Source organism: Anticarsia gemmatalis, chromosome 11 (genome assembly GCF_050436995.1).
Source record: "Anticarsia gemmatalis isolate Benzon Research Colony breed Stoneville strain chromosome 11, ilAntGemm2 primary, whole genome shotgun sequence".
Lineage (NCBI taxonomy): Eukaryota > Metazoa > Arthropoda > Insecta > Lepidoptera > Erebidae > Anticarsia > Anticarsia gemmatalis.
In genome coordinates this window covers 4,687,071-4,713,361 of record NC_134755.1, presented here as the reverse complement: position 1 = coordinate 4,713,361, position 26,291 = coordinate 4,687,071, and the positions used below count along the sequence as shown (strand labels likewise).

The following is a 26,291-nucleotide window of genomic DNA, read 5'->3' as shown; positions in this document are numbered from 1 at the left end:
CCTGCTTACCATTTATTTCGATAAAGTATTTGTTTTTCTTTTCGCCCGTTACGCCGCATCTAATTTCATACAGATAGTTGTAGACTTGATTCGTCAAAGCGTGTCAAAAACTTTCTGTAGTAAGAGCTCTAATCTATTTGAACCTTTGTCTTACCATTGTTATAGTTGACCAAGTATCACGTATACTTCGGTTAGCTCTAGGTAATGTGTATTGAGGCAGGTTATATTGACGTGATTACGAACAACTGTGTAATTTTTGTAATCATTCTCATTTTTACTCACGTACTTTAGTTTTGGTGTACTAAGTACCTATTAGGGAATGGCTTCATAATAATTATTTGACACTCATATTTCGCTTGCTTGGTAATAATTACTTGACTCTCATATTTCGCTTGCTTTTTAGATACAATAAGGATTGACTGAGATTCCGTAACACCAAAACTTTTTATTGTTTTTACAACTCGGTTTCACTTCAGATATACCTACAATAATCATCTCTAGTACCTTATGACCTTATTTAATACCTGTGTTATTTATTACATTTGTAATACAAAACAGAATAGTATCACTCGTAAAATGAAAAGTGCAAACACTTAATTACCCAGACAGTTGAAACTACAGTGAATATTATGTTTTACTGTCAGTAGTAGCTAATGTCCATGCAGTGCTATTAATTAAAACATCGTAAAATCTGTTCAAGTGCTACATTAATTACGTTTTACAATACAGCCTGATAAATCGAAGAAGTAAAGCTGCAATAAAATTAGTAAAGGTACTTTTTGTTAGGGCTTGCGTATTGAAACTAAGTGAATATATTTTTAATGTCACTATCAACAGTTTTTAGTAGAAACTATCAAGATTTTGACACTTAAAATGTACTGCAGAAGTTCCTACGACGCCTGCTGGAGGCGCTGATTAAATTTTAATACATTTTTTTTGTACAGCTAAACGTTGGTAGCGATAAGAAATCGCCCCTCTGTTGGTGAGATTCTAGAAAAGAAATGTGTTTTGCATATGTTTCAGCGCTAGAATTAGCAAATTTACAAAAAATACTTTCAACTTATTGAACCGAATAATAAATAGTACCTAACTATCCATATTTCTGATCTAAACCTCTTAGCACTATTGCGATGTAAGTTATTGTGTCGTGGTGAAAGGCTATAAGTCTGTTTGTAAATAGGTGTGATTAGATTTATTTAATTCAATAATAATAAACGAACAAAGCTTTGTTTGTTTGAAACGTAGTTTTACTTAAAATAAATAATATTCTCTTAATACCTACTAAGATGACAGATAGCCGGCGCCTATTCCAGTAGCCATTACCGTTATTAGGAACAAACAAGGCAGGTATTTAGATCAACAGATACATAGACCTAAAAAGCGAAATACTAACTTGATTGAAGTAACAACCCTACAAATACTGCATTAACACAGCAGGGGGCTGTTTCAAATAGCCTAGCAGTTAAGCTTCTTTCACAATTGTAAAATGGATCAGTACTAACGATTAGAAACTTGATACAGCGAGCCCACGTTTTGGGTGCTAGTAATTATAGCTATCGATTGAAAATGCTTCGGGGTTTTATTGAAAATTGCAATAGATCTGATTGTTTTGGCACTTTTGCTGTTTGATGTAGGAGTCTGTAGTGTGATAGTAGTAATTAATTTAGTGAGATATTTTCATAAGAAATGAGTTATTAGGCACATATATTCAAATACACATATATTCAAATACACATATATTCGGTTCGGCATTAATTGTCCTAGCCGCGCGGGAAAACCGAATATGTGTAAAGAAACTTATCGGCACAAGCCGAACAAGTGAGTCGTGTCGGTTTTGTTGTTCGATAAGTATTGCCGAACTGAATATGCGTGTAGCCAGTCAAAGTTGCATCGTAGGCATAAAGTTGAGTAAAATTACAGTCAAGCTATCACATACACATTATCTGCTATAGTTTTAAACGATTAATAGCTTATAGGTTTTAAGGATTTAAGCAACAAAAAGCCACAATAAATAAGTACCTAGACTAATGTGATCATTAAAGACGTGTTCAGCGAGATAGCAAACAAAATGTTTTAATTCCTCTCAAATCAATTCACTAAGAGCCATAATATAAGAGCTAAGTATCTGCTATTAAATAATAACATCATACTAAACTATTCTCGTTAGTAACTATTGCATTTGTGGTACTTTATTTGAATAATAACTTTGGCTTCGGCCGTCGCGATAGGATGCTTAACCCCTGATCGAGTACCGCATTCGGCTTATGTTGACCGTTAATCCTGAACTTAAATGTGATTTAAACCATAGGTTTATAAATACGCAGCTTTGTGGTTAAGTCGTATGACTTGTTCCGTGTGCTTAGCGTCTTTTCGCGACGTTTTTATGATGGTTGCGTATTTTAAACGAGATTTGGTATAACGCTACTTACTATCTCCTTTCTGTGGGTCTACTTTATTATGAAGGACGGCAAAGTATAGCATTGGCAATCGTAGGCTATTATTTAAAGTTATGAACTAAATCAATGATGGTGAGTGAGAGTGGTTGTTGTGTGTGACTGTTGTTTGTATGTTTGTCAAAGTCCCCGCGACATAAGAGCAATTCTTAGTGCGGAAGTTGTAAAAAAAGAAACAAAAGATTACTACTTGAATCGTCTTCTTCAATGTCTAAAGTATACACGGCCAATTATTTCTTTCAAATGCTTGGAGCTATTGACTTTAAAATACTTATTAATTACAGCCGCTTGTTTAGGATGTATTTCTATATGTATTAATTTAGTCAAATTAAATATAATAAATGTTAATTATTTTCGCCTTGATATGCCATTTGCGTAGGAGCATCGTTTTGGCAATATCGATCTGCAATTGCTTTGACCTTCTATAAGACTGTAATTATATTTCACTTTGTATAATTATGGCGCTATAGAAACCTGTTCAAGCCTAATTACCTATGTTAAATACCTATTAATCATAGAATTTCTGCTTAAATATTTGTTAAGCGAATAATTTGTACGGTACGATTGTTGCAAAAGTGACATTCGTTTTCTTTTGATAAACATTTTCAAAGAGATCTTCTTCAAAGAAGATATTTTTATTGTTTCCTCATTGGTATAAAAAGTATATAGTAAGAGTACAACTTTCTCATCGAATTTACCACCGTAACTCGATTAAGGTTGCAACAAATCGATCAGAAATTATCACTTGGCGAAATTCTGTGAATTTTCCGAATCACATGTGTGAGTAATAAGCATGAAAGCGTAAACTCGAAAGCGAATCATCATCGAGTCATTAATTAGTTCCAGTGACATCCGCTACTATTGACAACTTTCTTGCTAAAGTAGATGTAACGCAAAATTGATGTAGGCTTTGAAAAGTGCGTATCAATGAAGCGCGTGGGTGAATTACTTCGATTCAAAAGGTGAATAATGTAAGTTGTGTCTTCCATGTTAGTTTTATGCATTGTCATCATTAATTATTATTATTTTGAAAATAATTCATAGCTTAAGAACTTTTGTTTGCTCCTTAAAAATAACCTAATATTTAATGGCTTCTGGATTTATGACATTCCTTCTTCACTTATCAAAATTTAGTAAGTACGACAAAAAGTGGCTAGAAGTTTCTTGCCAGCTCTTCTCATTGGCCCTACCTTCCAAACTAGTGGTAAGGTCCCTCGCCGTATCATTTACTATTACGAGTGCCAGTCTTTGATCTAAGTGATTAAATGATTTTGACTATCCGTTACCACTGCGTTTATATTCATAGTACACACTACTACACTGAATGCAGTTACAGTATAGATGCATAACGCCTAGCCTAATAAACTGTGAAAAGTGTGTGGGTGAAGACGTGTTAGATGAGTTCATAAATTGCAACGGCACTTGAGGTCACACCAATGTTTATGTTATGTTCATGATTCTCTTACATTGTTTCCGTTGTACCATTTACGATTATAATGCGGATCTTTGTTTAAAACTAACTATCTAAATAATGAGAGTTTATTGTCAACACTATTTGAAGGCGTTTACGATTTCCTTTCGAGCATAAATAAATATAGGATGTAATTATTATCCTCAAGATTTTACGATAGTGATGTTTGTTTCATGACTTTGTTTGCCCTCTGTACTTGATATGAAACTTTCTCTATACGCATGGGAAGGTCCTTTGTGAAATATTATTTTGCTAGTATACTTATTGTGCATACAAAATGTATAACAACATCATCGTATATAAGACAAAAATGTCAAACAATAACAGACATCGATTGAAAGTTAAGGATTATAGTTATCGAGATTCAAGGCTCCTTCACAGTCAATGAACACTTGCCAAAGACATTGCTATACGCACTCTGACCCCAATGCACCGTGCCAGCGTAACAAGCGAAATTGTAACAAAAACTCACGAATTTCCGAATTTCACCATCAAGTAATTGTTACGAATCGAATTATCCGGGTAATTTCGGTCGGCTTTGCCCGCGAATGTGATTTGGCGCGGCGCGTGACTTTCGCAATCGTTGACATTATCGTGTCGTGTCTGGCCAAAAGTTAAATGTCTAGGACTGACCTCACGGATTTGGCTGTCCGAATAACTTGATACGTTTTTTGCTCGAAAGAAACCGAGTTTGCTAATAGAAATCGGGTTTTATCTGCGAAATAATCCTTCAAGTTGTAGGTTTCATTGGTTTATTTAAACTACCTAAAGTAAGTATTTCAATGAAAACGATCCGATAATAGATACCTACATATGTTGGTGATCTGTAATCGACTATTTATTTGTAATAAAAATATTGATTAATGATAAAACCGACATCGTATTCTGTTAAGAACCCAAAAAAAATCAAAACATTTTCTATAGCAGCAGATCCAAAAGCTCTCCGTACAATCGTTTACACGCCGTATAATCAATGTAAATGTTTATCAATGCTCTAATATAATATTCCATAGCACTCTAATCGTCACTGCCCGATATGGAAACGACCGGTCGCCGTCCATTACTTACGATTTCATTCGAAAAAGATCTTAATCTTAGCCCATTATCGTCTGTACTTCGACGAGAAAGGCTATCCGATCTATGTTAGCTTTATTCGGCTGGTAAAATCGAAATTAACTACGTAGACTAAAGTTTTGAGATGTTTTCGGGATAGTTTGTATGTTAACATGTATTAAATTTAAACATCTAGTCGTCTTATCTCGGAGTCGATAAACATGTATGCCATACGAATGTCAAAGGGGAATTGCAATTATTTTCTTGGTAGTTTCTTAGTAGTACCTTCATCAACAAACAATTTGTTTGCGTCACCTTTAATTTGTTTTACTTACACAAATTCATATTCGTATATGCAGCACATTAATTCTTACTACATTTTAATCATACATTGGCACTGAAACCAGCCGGCAGTCGTACATCTAACTAAACGTCACAAATAAATATCATCTCCCCTAATATTGGCAACTGCTTCAATAATAATTAAAATCCGCTCACGGCTTTTGATTTCACGATCCTTATACGGTAGATACAATTATTTCTAGGCGATCCTAATTTATATCTCAGCGGTGCACTAGCTACTCGGTACAATCAGCCAATTCTTAGCTCCAATACTAAGTAAACGTTGTTCGTGACGCCAGACGAGTTTCCATTTGTGAACGAATTTTGATAAAGGTTTTGTAAGATTTATTTGAAATCTAAGAGATGAAGATATTGAGAGCTATTGTGGTAATATTACGGAATGCATCGCTTACTTGTAGATTGCTTAGAAATAAAACAGTTCATGAGAAAACTTTGTGAAAGTAAATCTTTATATTTTATTCTTCAAAAGAAGCACACACAGATAAATACTTAATAAACTATCATTGAACAACAATGCTTAACAAAAATGTTTGCCGATTCTATTTGCTATACTTACTTGAACAGGTGTAATAACGTCGAACTTTGCCGATCGTCTAATTCAAATCTATAGCGCAAAATAAAACCAAAACTGAATAATTGAAATGCATCGAATACAGAATACAAGTTTGACGCCACTTAACGTAGCACTTGTATTCCCATGCGCCGAAGATTTAATCGAGTGACAATCATCGTGAATTGACGTCGAAGAGAAAGCAATTATCGTGGTTTCTATAGACGAGACCCTAAATCAACGTCGACCTTACAATGGAAACCAGTCGTGGATCTGAAATCACTGAATAAGTAGGTGTAGAGTTGGGAATGCACCGAGTGACATTTGACGTAAATCATGACACGAACATCACTCTAAGGTAAAAAGAGTGTTACACTGAGACCATGATTTCGGTCATATAAATGGCTTTAACTTTCGTTTTACTTTAGTCAATAAGCAGCCTGTGTTATACGATTGTTTACAATTTTCTAATAATATAATGACTTAGCAATTAACACGATAATGTACGTAATATTTGCATACTTTCTGTTTGAAGTTTTGGCACGGGTTTTGCGATCACAGACGGATACATCATGCAACACAAAGATTTAAAGGTTAAACTCACATTTTGAAGTCCAATAAATGATCAAGTATTGACTTAAGCATCTGAGGTAATAAAAAAGCTATAGAAAACTTGTTTACTTAATCTGTAAGTTATTATTTAAGGTATTTAAGGTATGCCAACGTCCATTATACTTCGATCTAGTATCGGAAATGATCTAATATTCTAAAGCCTATGAACAAATTAAGTCAGCTATTGCGTTCGACAGACAATAGTGACGTTTGTAACCCAATTATAGGAATGCAGTAAGCCCAGTACATTATGTAATCACACATTGAATTTAGATAAAGACAAGTGCTCTGGAACTGTAACAGGTTAATTGATTGATCTTTGAATAAAAGCTTGCAAATTGCTGCTATTTCGTTTGTTTGGATCTAAAACGAACTGCGTGGCTATAACTTATAGACTAACTTTTGCATATATTTTATAGCTGACGCCTGCAGCATCTCATAGAGGAAAACTAATTACAAATAATTAAAAAATAAGGAACCTATGTTTGACGCAAGGTTGTCAATACCTTCATTTTATATTTTTATGTGAATCAGTTTAGCGGTTAAAGCAAAACAGACAAACTTTTACATTTAAAATATTAATGTAGAAATAACACTATAAAACATCAGATGACGCCATCACAAAATAATTCCAAGTAATAAATATACTCGAATGTTTTTTATCGCCTAGTACACACCTAACTTAACAGCAACTTTGTACTGAAGTGCAAAAAGCACCGCTCGTCTCGTGACGACGTTGTTCCGATAACGGCATCATTGAGACCTTGACTGGTCGAAGCCTGAACTTTTATAGTCCCGCGATCATTTACCATGCTTTTGTACGAAGATGGGACTTTTAATTGTTTGGAATTGTTGTTTTTGTGGTGCGATTTGTAATTATCGGACCCTTTACTGTGTTTCTTGAGTTTTATTGACGTTTACAGCTATGTTAAGTTACAGTTTAGTGTTGGTGTGAGTTCCGTTAGCCGGTGTTGTTTGATGGTACGCGCATAATAGATTCAAATGAAAAGATTAGGCAAAATTTTATCGTCTTTTAGACATTTTTTGTAATTAAAATAGACTTTTAGTTATAATAATAAAATGCCCTTTTTATCGTGCGAGTTTACGTCGATCAATTCATAAGTGGTGCTTATAAAATTTATTTAATAAAAAGGATAAACAAGTATAATCTTGGAAATTGATTTGAATAATCGTTATTACATATTGCAAGTTAAGTATTTTATCGCTGTAAAGTGTTTAACCTTACATAAAATTAATAGAAAATTAATTTTAAAAATAAACTACCTATTTATATTCTCATACTATGCTAGAATTTATTATAACAGTTACTAAGTATGACGATAAATAATAAACGCTATCGTAATTTTTCCATTACTCCATCATTCTAGACAAAGATCTCTTCCTACGTTCAACTTAAGTTCTTAAAGTAAATAAAATGTCAATAGTACCATAATTCCGTAGAAAGTAATGGTGTTCCTATTCGTGCAAATGCCTTTAGGTTTCAAATGTCATTGCGAAGCATCTCTACGTGAGAGGTTCACATTTTAACTGGAAAACCTTTTCCCTTATATAACGTGAAACTAGGAATACAGCTATTTGTTCGCTTAATTTATTACTTTGAATTTACCGTATTTATTGGAAGGTGAATGATTATAAAACAGTAAAATGAATGCTGATCGTGAGTCCTATATTGATATCATGTTCCTGCATTTATTTACTATGAATAGTGTATGTTACAAATATGATTAGTGTATGTTACTGTCCGTTCGAGGTTTTGTCAATATTATTGGGTTTTTCCAATTTCAGTCAAATATCCTCAGTAACGATTCGAAGCTTGGCAAAGTGCCCGGTGTATTGCAATTTGCTCACCCTATGTTACGGCAGCGATACTTGGGCTTAACACATTTTTTCATTGTATTTCTTTAATTGCCAGTCGTTAACAACATTCATTGACAAACACTTGAAACTTTGTGATTTCTTATAAGTAACGTGACGACAAAATGAATCTGAACAGATTATCTTTAAGATATCTCTAACTCATTAAAAACTCAACCATTATTCTTTAATTTGACCCGAACTTAAACTGTCTTTTAAAATCAACACACACTACCGGCTACATGAGCATCTTTCCAACGTTACAGTCTTCGGTAAAATAGCAACCTATTTTCACCCTGTTATTCCAATATAGCTAAAAGCTCTTTAACATCGTCACAGCATGTTTTCTAGTAAAAATAGACTCCCCTTTATCTTTAATGGATAGTTTCATAGCACATTACCCGTCGGGAAAGTGCTGTAATTACGTAAGTGATTTTTGCAATTCACTTTACTACGTTCCCCGTTATTATAGAGAGTTTCTTGACTGCATTGAAAATAGTACTAAAATGTAAGACCAGTGTTAAGCTTGGTGAATATTTAAAAGTGACGATACTTTATTTATTACCTAATATTTCGGAAAATATATTTTGGTTTTGTAAAAAATAATACGCGCCACTGTACTACTACTGTACGTAGCGCGGTTTGACATTTAAATTGACTTAAAAAATAAGGTTCTTGCTAAATACGGTAGGTGCGCTGATTAGTATTTCATGTAATATTTTGTCGATAGTGAATAGAGAATTAGGTAAGAGGTAGAAATTTTGTTAGGTTTCGTCACTTATGACGTCATTATGACACATATTTGACAGACGCGACTTTTTAAGTTAACCGATATTTATCTAGAAGTAGTGGGACCGACGGGTAATATTGCATACGTATTTTTTTTTGTGAAATGATTCTTTGTACTGCATTTGCTTCCTCATATTTTTTCCTAGAATCATGCCCCGGGCAAGTAGCGCTTTCCCGACTTTTTCTTGAATAATTATGTCTTAAATGTGTGAAGCAATCTTATCGGACGCTGCTTCCCCTGGAATCACATCTTTAAACTCGACCCTAATAGGGTTTATTAGTAACACAATGCAACTGCAATTATTTTGAAGAAAACAACATATTTGCCAGAAGGTTATTTCTTGCTAGCTATTCAGCTAGCTCTGCTTGTCGAACTGGCGGGTAATAATTTGACTGTTACGTTAACAATCTTATGTATCAACATAAGTAAATGATCTTGATTTTATCCAGTGCAAAAAATAAAGTTAAGTACATCTAGTCAGTTATTCATTGGATAATATTTTTTGCAGAAACTCCAGTTTCTTGTTTTCAGAACCGGTCTAAAGTGAGTACTTTTTTTCTGGCATCGAAATATAAAGAAGAGTTTTTCGACTTCAAATACTGGACACTAGCTCATTGAAGGCAAAAAGTACGATTTTATTCCAACTTCATACCGATATGTATTTTTTTCTTTATAAAGTCACTACGTAGCTTTACGCAATTCAAACTGGATACTGTTACATGCTTTTTAACGATGTATGACATAGAGTCACTGCGGCTAGTCAATTAAATACATCGACAATTACATTAAAAAAAAGTACGTGTTAGAATTTCTTACTCGTTGTATGGCATGTTATTTTAAACTTGTTTTTATTTTGTAGTGTACTTTGTACTTGTATAAATAAAAAGTATCATGGTAGGAACTTCATACTATGTTTAGAAAAATAATTATTTTATTTATCCAAAGTAAACAAAAAATGATGAATGCCAACTAATAGCGTATTTTTAATCTTTTTGGATTAAATGTCAGATAGCAGTATTCTGATAAAAAAAGTAAAAATTTAAAAGGAAGTAATTCCTAATACTACTGAATAGTTATAAAATATATTATGCTAGCGGCAAATTTCTTTCATACTATTCTTTAGTAGGTTCTATAATATAAATAAATATGACAAAGGTATCTCAAAGTGTACATGTTTTTGCACGTTCACTATATCAGCCGTATGTCACAGTATTGTCTGTGCTTGTTAAAAAACTGCGTGCCTTGTAAGACCAACTAAAGGACAAGAGAATGGCTCGATAAAATTCCATTTGAAGGAAATGTCAATTGGCCACATACAGTATTCAGTATTTTTTTATTGTTCTATTTTGTCCAAGTATGATTTGCCGGCATTTCGAAACATCCTATAAACGACCAACCCTATTTCTTTTACGGGAATGTACCTGTATGCGGTATCAATACAAATATTGAACGTAAGTATATAGTCGGAGTTGTGGTTTATTTATTTGTAGGGGATAGTCGCTAAAACTTCCAGTTTGTTTCGCCAATAGAATGTTTAATCCCTTCTTGACAAAGGCTAGTTTTTATTCGGAGAAATTTAAAATCACGGGGACTTTCCGGAAATCAAAGTCGGAGGCAAAATTAGTGTTTTATTTCGTGCCTCGTTAGATAATAGCATATTATCTTTCCTAAAGCAAAATTAGAACAATTTATAAGACAATATCGTGGGTTAAACAGTAGTTTGCGTAGTTTTAATATCAAGTTGCTAAATTGAATCGTGTCTGAGCAATCGGGGCGTAAGTGTTTATCGTAAAACTGTCGATACATCGACCTATCTGGCTTGTGGTATTAAGAAGATAGTGGTACTTTATTGTTAATGGAGTGTGTTGCTTTCATATTCCATTTTTAATGTCGTGCCATTACTACGATAAATAAAATGTGAAGAGTAGAATATATAAATATGCATTTTATAAAAGGGGATAGAAATGGTCCTGTTCGTGTTGTTTTATTAGTAATGAGGTAGTACGGAATAACGTTATGCGTAAGTGTAAACATATAATAAGAATTTACTCTATCTTCTGCTACCTCACTCGTAAATATTTATGTAATTTAGTCTGACATCTTAAGATCGTGAGTAATAATTCTGAGTATTTTCATAATAAAGTATCAAACAGGCCATGGTTCGCTGTCGTAACTGATGATCTAAAATCAGATTTTTTATATCTTCACGGGCCGCGAACCTTGCATACAAGGCTCTCTACTAAGTAATTGGACTATAGGTACCACGATCATCAGTTTCTTAAGAAACCTCTTAACCACAAAGACGCTCAAAAAATCTAATTAAAGACAGCTCGTTCAAGTTTTCGTCTGTGTAAAGACATCTTAGTGAGTTTTGAGTCAATATTTTCGATTCGAATACTCAAGTTTAAAACGTCTCATTCGGTCCCGTTATACACTTCTCAGCTTGTTTATTCTTTTGAAATTTCGTATTAAGCTTCTCGGATTACAGCTGTTACGATTTCAACATTCAAATCTAAATCGTTTCGAACCAGACGGTAAAATATGAATGTTTTTGCAATGAAATAAAAACTGATGGAATTTTGCTATCATGGAATCAATAGTCTGTTAAAGAAATAGTTTATCGTGATAACAGAAATGTAATGTGATTCTTTTTATAGCTATAGATTATTACCTGGGAATAGTATTATTTAATATATTACTTTCAATAAGAATACGAGAATAATTTATAAAGCATCTATACATGTCCATGATATACATAATTTATGTATGTATATAATATTTACTTCTTTCAAAGAACTATTTCTGCTCGATTTACGTAACATGCCTCAACTTTTTCTATTTCATCACTGACTTTTTGAAAACTGAAAGCGCATAACTGCCTTCATTAACTTGAAAACATCTTTGTTGTACTGAAAAAAGAAACTGGCTCTATTTTCACTCGTTTCCAACTTTTGTGTAAGTTAATTGACTTTCATAACTATGTATTTATGCAAGGTAATGCTTGCTGTTTCTTTTGATGGCGCGTATTTACGAAAAGTGGTTTTTGAACTATTAGAAAAATGTAAGTAGTTGTTTTAAATGACAGACATTGTTATTTTCTCAATGTGTTGATTGTTTGATATTTAGACGATATCCATTTACTTGTGAAATATTAAAACCTTGATATACGCTAATGCGAGCGTCTCAGTATGATTTTATATTGAGAAAATGGTAGTATTTATGTAGCAAGTTGAGCTTGTTAAGATTTAAACTTAACATTATCAGTAGTCTGAGCAAGCTTAGGTCTTCAAATACAAACCAAAAACCTTTTCAATTTCTAATCACAAACATCTTTTGTTCTTAAAACTTAACATATTCCGTACAACAAAAATCGACCTACCAAATAAAAATATAATAATTTAAACACAGTGTAAATTAAGTTCATTGTTTATGTTCGACCGTGCTATATCCTAAGTGGGTCGTTTGGCAACATGACAATAGACTTGAAAACAATGATGAGAATAACATAACCGTTGCTCAGTCTCGTTAACTGACGAACGTAATAGTATTTGTGTTAATACTTTTTTCAGTAAATATTCTAAACCCGATTATGAGAAATTTTTGTGTAAAATCCATACATATTAATAATAGTCGAAGATCCAGAGGACAGACTAAGACAAGATAGGCAAATGTAGTGTAAATAGGCATGAGCGAGTGTCAGAGTTCCGAACGATGTCGAGGATAAAGCGAAGTGGTGAAGAGAGATTAGAAAGGCTGACTCCATTACGAGTGAGTCCCTAAAATGCCATAGAGTAGCTCTTCTTAGAGTTTGAGTTTCTTATTATTGGCAGAACATTTATTCTTGTTCAGGTTTCTATGAAAATAGTCGATATGTCAAAGATTACATTTTTGTATGCAAAGTTAGGTGTTTGTAGTTAAACAACGTACGTTAAAACGCTTCTTCATTTACCAGGCACTTTCGGACCTTATCTCTATCAAAGTAGCTATATTAATACCGGGGACGTCATATTAAGTAACGTCCAAGCAAAATTGTCGAGATGGATCGTTATCATCGTCGTAGAATAATGTAATATTCCTTTACAAATAAAGACATTAATATCACGTTTATTATAAATTGTCACAGATATACCATTGGCCAATACAGAGATCTCAATAAAGCCTCTAAATACATTGTTGCCGGCTATCCGTGTGGCATAAATAAATCTTGTTTTGTGATCAAAATTCCTATTATATTCTACGCTTATTTATTCAACCTGTTCGTGTTTGTTTGAATGATTTCATTCGAAGTCACTCCCATCAACCCACGCGAACGAAAGCCGAAAAGAAACGTAACTTTTTTTTTGTTCCGTGTTGTACGTCCCCTACATCTCAACTCATAACTCGATCGCATAAATCGATTTCGTATACAGTTACATCGATTACGAAAGATCGATCCAATTGTTGCGATTCTTACGGCGATATACGGGTGGTCTTATTTTCGGTAACTGGGTAACTAGGTATGTGTTTAGTGTGGTGAATTGCTATTGTTTTGAATAACACGTAAAGGCAATTTTCTATAAATAATTGAATCGAAACGAGAGAAGGCTCAACAAAAATTGAAATTGTAATTGGTTGATAGCAGTCGTAGTAAATTGCACGGGTAAATGATACTACTTGAGTCTCGGAGCTTTTTTCTCATATACAATTCATTTCGAAGCCGTATATTTCTTGGTGTATAAAACTATCACTATATCATGTGAGTGCAGGTTGAAGTTATGTTGGCCTCATAAGGAAAAAGGCCGTAACGATACACGTTACAATTCAAGCGTTTCCTGTCGATATGTTCACGATCGATCAACAGGTTTGATTCCTGGTCGAGCGGGTTGTGGCAAGTTTATAGTGACGAGACGCAACACACGGAAACTATTGATCAAGATTTAGATGCTCGACATCGTTAATCAATCATCGATGACCAAAAAGTGGTAATAAAATCATCACTAATTGGTAATAATGACTTCGAGGCGCTAAAAGTGTGCTTTCGAATTCAAATTGATCGTATTCCTATCAATAAAAATGTATCGTATATTCTAACAGGCTAACTAATTTTAATTAACAAAAAGTAGTTTAGTGCCGTACGCGGTTAGGTTTAACTAAATTATGGTTATCAAATCATTCCTTAAATATTCCGACCGTTTAATTGCTGACATAAATTCTCGACACAGATTTTAATGTCCGTTGTAAGTTGCAAAATTTTAATGTAATTAAGAAATATTTAAACCGATTTCAGATATTATGTCTGGCGGGGCTTCACTGTCCATTCTTCTAGATTGAATTATTGGTTCATAAATTCACAACCCATTTTTGAAATCGCCTCTTTCTCACTCCGAAATAAGTTCACTCGATAATAATCTCTCCTAGCGCAACAGTTTCTTTTTCGCGTCGATGTCCTACCAACTTTTTGAAGGCCAGGCAACATTTTAAGTAGTACAAGTACTAGTAGTAGTCTTTTCGCAATGTCATCGTCATTTCCAAAACTGAGAAATAAACGAAACAATATTCCGTTAATCGCCACATTTGACCTGTAAACCGTAAAAGCGAGCCCAAACAAGTCAGTATTTCTATTAACTTCCTGACGCAAGTGTCGGTCTACCAAAATTATCGTCGGACAAGTGAGTCACATGGGACCGGTTCCCACACCTACATTGCACCCACGCACAGAAACATTGACATCACTTATGTAAGGGTTGTTACGTATATACTTTATTTTTTTGCATTTCGATCGTAATACTGTCGTAAGTGGTTATTGATTTTATGCTTTCTGTGTAGTTTTTTATTCTTTAAAAATATGAACATCTCTCGTATTATTTTGACTTAACTCTCTTATTATCTTGTTTCGGGGACTTTTACATAATGTGCAAATATTTGTTTGAATTTGTTTCGCCTAGAAAATACCTCAGCCAGTGCAAATTTTAAAATTGTATTGTCATAAATTCACATTAATATTTAAATTTAGTATTCTTCATTGTCTTCATCATAAATGAATTCGTGGTACGAAAAATACAGAATATATTCCAATGCTAAAGAGATTTTATTAGCAAACTAATCAAATGAGGCTTAACTTGTACTCCTTACCAGGAAATCCTGAAACACAAGCTAACCAAAATCGTCTGCTAATCAAATTACGAACAATCGTTCCGATTTCAAGGCATTCATTGAGCAGCAAATCGAACAAACATTATCTCTAAACAAATATTTAATTGGCATTGCTAATTGCTGAGTCGGTGCTATTGTTCCGCTGGCAATTCTTTCTCACAATTGCCATTGTGGTCGAACAATGTTGGGAGCTGACCCCAAGGATCATGATGCAACGGACGACAGAGATCGAACTTGAGGGGAAGCGATGGGTTCTAAGAACACTTACTTCTGGTGGGGTATACAAAGACCAATAATTATAATTAACTTTAATCTTAATATGTTACCAAGTGCAAGTTAGTTATTGTTCAAGTGAATGCGTTTGTTTTGTTTACAATTGAAGTGACATTTACTTTATACCAGTTGAAATAATTCAAGCGTTATACACACATTTTGTAAATACATTTTAGCAGTTATAATCGGACTATTAGGTTGATCTATGATGATACGATCGATTTATTTCTATTATAATTGTGTGAGTTATATAAATTTCTCTTATATCCATTGAAAACTATTTATTTTAAGTTAACGATTAAATCATTGAGTCAAAAACTAAATACAATTTGTTCATTGTTACAGGTGTGAGAGACGGCGACATAATTTAAGTAATGCGAACACATAGGTGTCACAATTGTTGCGTAAGTACCAACTTTTATAAAAATACAAATAAGATTTTTTGTGAGACAACCATTTTCTACTATATTTACCTAATTCTAAAGTATTTAGTATCGTGCTTTAAAATAGTCCATTTCGATTTATTTGGATTGGATATCGCTATTTTCTGTAGCTCTATTTGGTGATAGAATATCTTAACGTACTCCAGATATAGCTATGAGTGTGACTGCGATAATTACTTCAAAAAACTAAATTTCTATAATACCATTTGATTGATCTAGGGGCGGCTCCTTAGTGCAAATCTAATAAGCCTTCGCCCATTCATTTGCAATTCGCCACGCGTACTTTACAAGCATTAATAATATAGCAGTTATAGCTTGATTTATATCGACTTAAAAAGATAAGCCCAAAATGTAATCTGATCAAAACTTGTATACGAAAATTGGTCTGCTTTTTCTGTAGCAGTTTGCAAATGGCTCAATTAAAAGTTGCGAAATAAACTTGCATTTGAATAAAAAATACGTATTATCTACTGCAAATATCAGTTTCGCCTGAGGCTTCTTAAAACTGATAAATGGGTTTAGTTTCTTCTTTATACTCCTACGGTCAATGTATTCGTTTGAAATTTGTAGGTGGCCAGTAGTGAACTTTCTAATAAGTAGTCTAGTCTGCTGTTTGCGTTGCAGAATTATGATCTTATGTAAGTCTATGCAAATATCTTTAGTACTTGTTGTTACACACGTGATAATAAATAGTGTCCTAGTCGGCACTAAACAATGAAAGGCACATTGTCGTAGCAATAAAATGGCTATTTTTTTACGAACTTTTCTGGTGCTAACTGTGAGTTTAATGGCCTTTTCGCTCTTTGATGTCACACTACTCAGACCTTCGGGAATAACACAATTATATTGAGAAATGGAATAAAAAAAGCCGTTCCTATTTTATTTGTCTTAATTTTAATTAATTTCCAAAGTCCACCTGCCAGTGACAATTTTGTTTATTTAACCACTATTACCAGGATCAGGTTTTATTGGATTATGACCGTGAAATTTGATGAAGTCAGATCTATAAAGATTGTTTGGCTTTGAAATTAAGTTGTTAAAGTATGGCATTGATTTAAACTTTTATGTCTTTATTTTATAGATGCAATCGTCGACGCCGGCGTTCCTTTGACTCTCTTGCCTTAGGCTTATACTTATGTATTATATTCCACGTATCTCCATGAGAAAATGCTTTACTTTATGATAAATAATTAGATTATTCTGGTGGTATAAGGGTCTTATTACCCGTATAAAAAATCTATAAACAAATTACATCGTGTTGAAACCTTGCGTGTCAAAAAGTTATTTAATGCATTTTTTGAGGTCATACAAATTCCTCACCGTGCTCTTGGCCAGCGTGGTGGATTTAAGGCTTAACGCCTCTCTCGTTCGGGAGGAAACCCTTGTGCAGCAGTGGGACAGTCAGTTGTTTTTTATTTAGTGTGTTTAAATTTCTCCCAACTTTCTATCTTTCTATTACGTGTGTATAAAAATAAATTTCTTCTAAGTAACAAGGGTTTAGTACTCCCATTTTTCTTTCTAACAAACAATGGGCATATGTATTTCATATCTATAACATAGTATGTTCCTAAACTCGCTTCACAAGAATGCCACAACCTCGGCCATATTCAGCAGTGGACATTCACAGAGAAATATGATGATGATTAAATCTGGTTTTATGGGCCATAAATATCTTTGTCTAAGCTCGTTAAATAACCTAAAGTGGGCGACTTCTGTTTACACAACTTATTAAGAGAACGAGTAATTGTTTCGCTAATTAATAGAACAGGTTATGGGCTTGATTAAATTCCAATAATTGTGTTTAAAGGTTGCCACTGTAGAAACGAATATATTTTGTGGTTATTACCTGTGCTAAATGGTTAAACGAAGGCCGTTCTTGTCTTAAGGCTTTATTAGCAACTATTTTTAGAAAAGCTTAAATAATAGAAAGTCAGAAACGGAATTAGAGTAAATCCAAATTAATTAATTTTGAACGTATTTTTTTTCTGTCCGCAACTTAGTCAGCTTTAAAACTATTATCGTAATATTATTAGGTTGAATGATTTATTTAAATGACTAATAATAAATGGGTTACTGTATATAGCATCGACCAATTAAGCAAAAAAATAAATAAACGAGCGAATTATATTTTTTATCTCCATACAAAAAAAAAATAGACAAATTCAACACCAACAATTTAGCAATAAAATAACTGCACTCATTTAATAATCGTACAGATTGCTAAAAAGATACAGTTACGTTAATATTTCATTGCAAAATCGTCAAACAGCATTTCGCTCCACTTCCAGATTAATCTTTGGTCATAAAACCGTTTGTTTTATTGAGTGGTTTCAGTAAATGTATAAGCGAAATCATTATACCACTTTAACGACATGCCTCACGATTGTGTATGATTTTATGAGCCTTTATTTCATTATAAAGGCTTTTAGTTTTATCAATATTTATGTGATATATCAAAGGAGTGTGTGGGATGCTTGTGTGAATTTGTTGAAAACACAAGACTATAGATAGTATTTTTGTAACTAAATGAAAATTTAAGCGAATCACTTATTTGTCTTTTAAAGTACGATTTTTTTGACATTACCTGATGAAGTATGTACTTATAAAAAAGTAATGTACTTATTGTTCATAAAAATGTAAAACAAACGTATCAGACGACTTGATTGCTAGTAGTGGGCAGAAGTGTCCAATCCGATATTACGACTCGGTTTCTATATAGAGATAAAAGTCAAAGTGTTATAGGAAATGCATATTCTATCCCACATTATAGGTGATACTCCCAAGAGAAATTACAGAATACATTTATGTTCAACATAAAATTACTAATTTTATTGACTACTGACAAAGCTTCTACGTTCCAAAGCGCTACTGGTATGCGATAAGTAATTGGTCTTTAGCATAACAGCTAAGAAAATATCCCAACAGGTTTTTGTTCTTGGCAGACCCTGTCAATATCATATCAATGTATAATCCAATATCGGATAACTGGACCACAAATATTCGCTGTTTACCTAACAATTTTATGTCAATCTTTAATGTAATTCAATTGCAATCGCATAACGAAATCGATTCATTAAACCGCCCACCTACTTTGACAAAATGTTTCTGTTGTAATATTATAATTATACTCGTACCAACAATTTGCTAAGTTAACTATGTTTTATAACAGTTTAGATAATTTTGTTAAGCCAAAGCTTAAGTAGCTATTTATTTATTATTGTTTAACTGCAGTCTTGGATAAAACTAATAATTTGGTATCATTAAACTTAATGGCTGCTGGTTCTGCAATCTATCTGTGTAGAAAGTTACGCATAAGATAAACGATTTGCAAGCTTAAAAAAGGTATGTAATACTTTTTTCATGAAAACCATTATTTGCCACTTTGTCCGTACGCTCAAACGTCTTCAATATTTTTGTACGAAGGGGTTTCCAAAATAGCATAAATTCGACTTTGTAAGCAATCGAAAAGAAAATAGTTTCCTGCCAAAATCGATCACAAGAAATCGTTTGATAAAAATACCATGACAATTGTCTTAAGCATTCACAGAAATCAAATATTAATACTATTTAAACGACCGGTAGCAATTCCATCTTTCTCTTTAATCATAATCAATATTCATCGGCAAGCGATTATTCTCGGCTAATTTATCTACTACTGGGTGGTATCGCCTTAACTAATGTAGTATTAATTCATAGATGTATTCCAAAGCATTTCCTTTTATAATCCCTAAGTAACCGTTTGCGATAAACCTCTGAGACGCATGGGAACCGGGAAGTGTGTGACCACAACGCGGTATTCATCAATATGAAATAACGAATGGAAGACTAGATTTTATTGTGTTCTGTTATTTCTTGCGTGAAGTTGTGAATGGGTTGGCTGTAAGGTAGTGCGTTGCAAGGAAATGTGTGTAGGTATGTAACAAACATTATAACTCGATTTACATTCTAGACTGCGCTTTTTGCAAATGCTACTGTTGTAATTTAAAATGTACGGAAATTTTATACATGATAAACTGACGATTGGTAAAATTGAGTTAACCCTAAAGAAATAATTGCTTCTTTTGCTTTAAGTCTCCTTTAAGTCCATAGATGGCGTATCCAACTTGAGTCGAAGTTAAAAATAAACAGCATTAAATTGAATATAACATTAATATAACATGTAAATTAATAACCAAAATTGAGTAGTCAATATTTCAATTGACTTATAATTTCGTCATAAAAACATTCGCATTCGTTAATTCAGTGTGATTGATTAACAAACAGACTGACAGACGTTTAACCTTTCTTATAGTGTTTTTTAATACTCAATTAAGTTCAAAGTGGATTGATAGGCAGTTTACTTTAAGATTTTTTTGCAGTTGATTATGAAAGTTCAATGTGATTGACAGTAACCTCTCGTCTTAAACATCTACTACATACAACACTTATATTCTTATAGAAAGGTCATAAGCTCATTTGTAGTGCCTTCTGTATGGTATATGTACATATACCATACAGAAGGCACTACAAATACATACTTATCATACTTGTGTATGTTTACCTGTACACACTTGCCGTCAATTTTTTTAAATCTAAATAAGTTCTGAACATAGACTCAAGACATATGCACTTGTTTTTGGAGCAATATAACATGTTTTGTTCTCTTATTAAGCGTGGCGTAGAAAAGGCTTCGCTATACAAGTCTGTATCTCACGTTTTACTTGATTTGGCTAAGTCAAACGGCTTTAAGTATAAAGTCGTTTGAGCTAGCTGGCGTTATTCTAGCTACTGAATACATCGGATAATTTGTACAGTTATTGTGTACGAAAATATCGTCAAAACCTGTTACAGTAGTGCAGCAGATGTTAATATATAACTGCAGACTTATAGCTATATGTAAATGTAGAAATATAAAGGGAGGAAACGCACGCACCTGTCTTCCGTAGGCGGTGCGTTTGCGCATCGGTCGCCTTTGCTGAGTAAAAAAGGATTAAAAATAAAGCATTACAAGTGTCCAGCTTGTTTTCGAGCACTTAATTTAATGTTAGTGAATATTTTTTCCTTTAGTGTCGTTATTTTTTGTCAGTATTTTTTTAAGTTTGCAAAACACCTGTTGTTTTGAAAGCAGAAGGCTAATGAACTTAGTACTTAAGTCTATGCTTTAAAATGTTAAATTCCATTGATGTATACTTGCAATTTAATGGTCAATTATAGGTATCTTACCAATCAAGTACTAAATATTAACTTTACGAAACCTATCCTAGCATTAGAACAACCACAAAAATACATTTAACCATCATACATTTCAGAACGGATTGCTTTATAGGTGCACATTACGTTTAATACCAAGATACTAAGGCACTTGAAGTGGCCGCTCGCACCCAACACGGTACGGCCTTTGCGTTTCGTCACAGCCACATTCCTTTATCTAGCGTCGACTTGTCTCACTTGCCGACAAACACGTTGATTTATGTCCCAAGTTATTCTAGTTTTGGGAACGTCCAATTAAAGTAAGACGAATTTGTACAAAAGATTTAAGGTGCGCTTCGATTGTAAATAAAACGGGATTTTTAGAAAAAGATATAAAACGTCAAACTGGACCGGTTCAATTCATTAAGTATTTTATTAGGTGTGGACTGACTGCATTTGAATATGTAAGTTGGCGTAATTTATACACACACTTTTGATAACGTTCAAATAAAAAAATGGTGATAAAAATGTTTTTACGCAGCAGTATCAAAACATTGTATATGGAAATACTTATGCTTACATAATATAGTATTTTAATGTCTTCTAGATATACTTTCCCTACAAAACTCCCCTAAAGCTTCTTCACACTTAGTCAAATAACAAACAAACATTCTCTCTTTACAAATGCAACATTATCATGATAATGCATTGTATCCCTTTTACTTTCCAATGACAGCCACGTATAAAGTGCGCAGCATATGGCTACCATAGTTTGTTACTTCATCGAATACCGAAGTGAAGCCTACTAAAGGTAACAGTTGTTAGATAGTAGAAGCTCACTTTAGTGCACTTCATTGACTACTTTCTTCATTCTTTTCTCTCTTCCTGGCTATTCGTCTCACATAGTGGTAGGGTCAGCCTACCTTAAACTCTTCCTCCACTTCGCCATATCCTTGACGACGTCATCCTTAATCTCACATGCTTCATATCTCGCCTCCTGGTCTTGGGTCTCCTTCTTGGTCTAAGCTGAGCTAAATATTAAAAAAAAATAACTATTTTTTTAAATAAAATTACAAATATAACTAACTATTGAGTGTACTAGGAGATATTTCTCCTAGTGCAAGAAATCGCGCTGCAGTTGCGACACTTACGTATTTATTCTATTTGCTGTAACGCCTATAAAGGCGAAAAAAGTTATCTATTACAGTCAAAATAGGCGCAAAAAGTAAGCCAACTAAATAGTTACGGTCAGTTTTTGCATACAAGTCGGTTCGCTCTGTTTCTGTTGATTTCTTACGGACGAAAGCGAAATTCTGCGTACACAGTATGTAGGGTTGGTAGTTACAAAAGAATTGTTGAATTGGTATATTTTTTATTTACATTACGTTAAAGTTACTCTATCTATTCTGTACACACGTTCTAGTTAACTATATCAGTGTGAAATCTGATTTTTTTTTTAAAGTTTTGTGTAGTTTGAGGTTTATAAAGTTGTTATGTAATTCTTTAAATATAATTTTATTCTTTACTAGCTGACCCGCGCAACTTCGCTTGCGTCACATAAGAGAGAATGGGTCAATTTTTTCCCCGTTTATGTAACATTTTTTACTGGTACTCTGCTCCTACTGGTCGTAGCGTGATGATATATAGCCTATAACCTTCCTCGATAAATGGGCTATCTAACACTGAAAGCATTTTTTAAATCGAACCAGTAGTTCCTGAGATTAGCGCGTTCAAACAAACAAACAAACAAACAAACAAACTCTTCAGCTTTATAATATTAGTATAGATTGAAGGGACTTTGTCAACATTGACGTCTCTTTAAATATCTTAAGCAATAGTTCACGACTTATTTATTAAAAGTAATCATTACCTAAGGCACTCGTTTTTACTTGATTATAATCAATTCAAGCGCCTATCAAAAGAACTTTGTAATTCATCTAGTTAGTTCAAATGTCAAACACAACCACTTCGCAATAGCGCTACTAATATTTATTATACCTACGGGTTTCAATAAATTAAACTATCTATGTCCACAAACGTAGGTTGTATCAGTCCATATACTTAATACTAGATTGGGTACTGTGGCCTCGTGAAAGGCAATCTCTAGCTTAATGTAACTGTTATGATTATGAAGTCCATATTTTACAGCGCTAATAGCTATCTAGCTATTCCAATTACGATTAAATTATATATGTATGGATTTGACCTTTGAGGCTCGATTAAGTGTCCTTCTATATAGAACTAAGGCAGCATTCGATGAGGTACTTTTGCAATCATTAGTTTTCTATTCCACTTCTGTTTTTGGTAAAATTAACGATTTATCGTTGTTAGATATTCTTATTAGAGAAAATTTCAATAGATTTAATGTTTATAAAGTATAATTGACGAAATAAAACACATAAGTGAAAACAATGTGTCAAAATTATGCAAATTTTGCAAACTGTTATTCTCTCTCCTATTATTGCCTTGAAGCTTTCCTTTACTTTTGAAAGAAAAAATCAAGATCTTAAGGTAATCAAGAAATAAACCGTTAAATTTTATTGAAATGTCTATCGTCTACATTTTGGAAAGGGCTGTTAAATCAAAACAACGCAACGCTTCTACCTAAACAAGTACATACATGCTTAACTAACCCACAAACAATTTTAATTGTGCTTTGTTAACTACCGTTAATTACTTACCTTAAGATAAGACTTCAACAATTACCTTCTATATCGTACAACACGTAGACCATTATTTTACCGGTATATTAAAATATTGCAGTCAGCAGCCCTAACTAAAGCGGTCCGACCTCTTGACCACAATTCCATTGTTTTGTGTGATGAAAAATGATCACACAGTCTATTATAAAGCTATTATTATAATCAGTTTCGTTTTTGTATAATGTATACGGAGTTATGAATAAAACTTACTTGTTTTACTTTTATGCCTCAAGCTATGTTTTGTTAGTTTTCTTTTTTTTTTTCGTTTGAGAGATTGAACTCTTGTGCTTTATAGCCTATTGTGCAAATATTGAAGTTGCAATAAATAGTTATAGTATATTTTGTTCAATAATATTATGTTTTTTAAAGAAAATCTTTAACGCGCAAATAGAACCTTGGCTATCGAGTAAAATCTAAGTTTGCGAAGTTCATAAATAATATAGTAATGGGACAAATAATGAACTACTTAAATTAAATGTCAGATACTATAAATGGACTATCTTGGCATCAGACTATTATTAAGTAGGTAAGTACTCGAATCAGAACGTCACCTAAAAAAATATTCACGAAAAAAATGCGGTACGGTACATAGGTATTCTATATAGGTAACTTTAATGTACCTACCGATTTTAGTCATTAAACAATCACCGTGTCTTCTACCGGCCAAACATAACTACCATTAGTACATCTTGAAGATCAGTAAACGATACATGTAGGCAATCAGAAAACGATACGACGATATTGAATATTTATGAGCAATAGTTTCATAACAAAAGAGGAAGATTACTTAGATTGCTCAATTAAATAGTTGCGACATAGAATGGGACTGTCAATTTATTGGAGTGACAAAGCTGTTTAATATTTTCTGTTACGCCTACTGCGTCGGTCAACGGTTGATATTTGTATTGTGTTAGTATATGTGTAATTATGTATTCATTCACGATAAACTTTTGCCGTTCAAGTTTGTATTGAATTGCGATGTGTGCTCCCACTGGCTGGTAAACAATCAGTAGCGCAATTCTGTAAAGTGTGTACTATCGAATATCGAGTTTGAAATTTAAAATGTACTGCCAAAATAGTAGAGACGCTACACCGATAATCGTGTAAAATTTCTCGATAGCTAGCCGTTTGTCGGTAGTTGATAGTAGTAGAGAATCGAGCTATAATAGGTGAAGCAACTCTAGCACTTTATCCTATAGATGATTGGCCGCATAGCACTTGATCTGAGCGTCTCCGTGCTTTGGGATGGCACATAAAATGTCGGACCCGGTTCTCGTCAAATGCCACAAGGCGGCTTGAACAACGTTGACACAAAGTTGACCACAAACTAACCATACGATGAATCACATCAGATTTTTTTTTTGTAGCACAGTAATAATTAATTTTCAAATTTGCATTGACCCAGTCAAAATTTGTAATCAACACTTCAAACACTGACATACTTGCATAGTAAATTGTTATCTTCAACGGTGTGAACTGTTACAGTACAAACTGTTTACAAAACTACTACTTTCGCACAAAAGCACTCTTGTTAATTTTATAGCGTGTAGAGGGCGTTGTTTCGCTATTGTACTGTTTTCAATTCCGTTTTATGAATATTGAACATGGACTTTATGACTCGTACTCATGTCTTCACTACAAATAAGGGTACTTAGAACTAGTGAGTAAGCTCATGTCGTAAATTTAAGTACTTATTTTATTTATTTTGCTGTCACTTAGCTCTTCTTTAAGTGTGTTGTCTTAACTTGGTGCTAATTTAATACGAAGGTTCAATACTGACTTTAAAAAGCCTGCTGACATTTTATTACTTTTTCGTCGAAATCAAAGCAGTTAATGTTGAAATTATGAAACTTGTAGGTAGGTAAACGTGTAAGTGTTGTTCTCTAATCTCTGTCTACCCCTATAGTAAGAAGGCGTGATTTTATGTATGTATGTGTGCATGTGTCAATTCAATGCTTAGTAATCAACATAGAACATACAATAGTGTAATATGCGTCGAAAACATTTATCATACCTTTTCAAACGCGTAAAAATCGCGTCTACGAAAATATGAGCAGTAGGTAAGGCAACTAACAGTCAAACTGACAACTGCTAACTTACTTGCTTTAACTTCAGTAATTATGCATTCGTCATCACCCGAATTAATTCGTCACCGTACAAACAAATCAATCACAAACATTGCATTTGACACTGCATAACTGAATTTTATCATAATAAATTACTCGAAGATAATTGAGCACGACTAAGCATAGATCATTACGTCTCCAGTTTCGGTATTGCTCGGAGCTTTACTAATCTAATCTGTTGTTGTTTCAATATTATCCAATAAGATTTGGTTATGCATAATTAATGTTTTCTACCGTTTATTCGATAGTATTGAAATTGGTCTAGTATTTTGCAATGGT

General features: G+C 33.3%; 1 protein-coding gene across 5 annotated transcripts in view; it reads left to right on the top strand.

Moving 5' to 3' along the window:
- Cad99C (cadherin 99C) overlaps positions 1 to 26,291 on the top strand; it is a 163,345-nt gene that overhangs the window by 88,227 nt on the left and 48,827 nt on the right. For all 5 annotated transcript variants that reach the window (XM_076119704.1, XM_076119703.1, XM_076119700.1 and 2 more), the window contains one exon: positions 15,918 to 15,976. The gene's annotated coding sequence lies outside the window, so the exon portion shown is untranslated. The remainder of the gene's footprint in view (positions 1 to 15,917; positions 15,977 to 26,291) is intronic.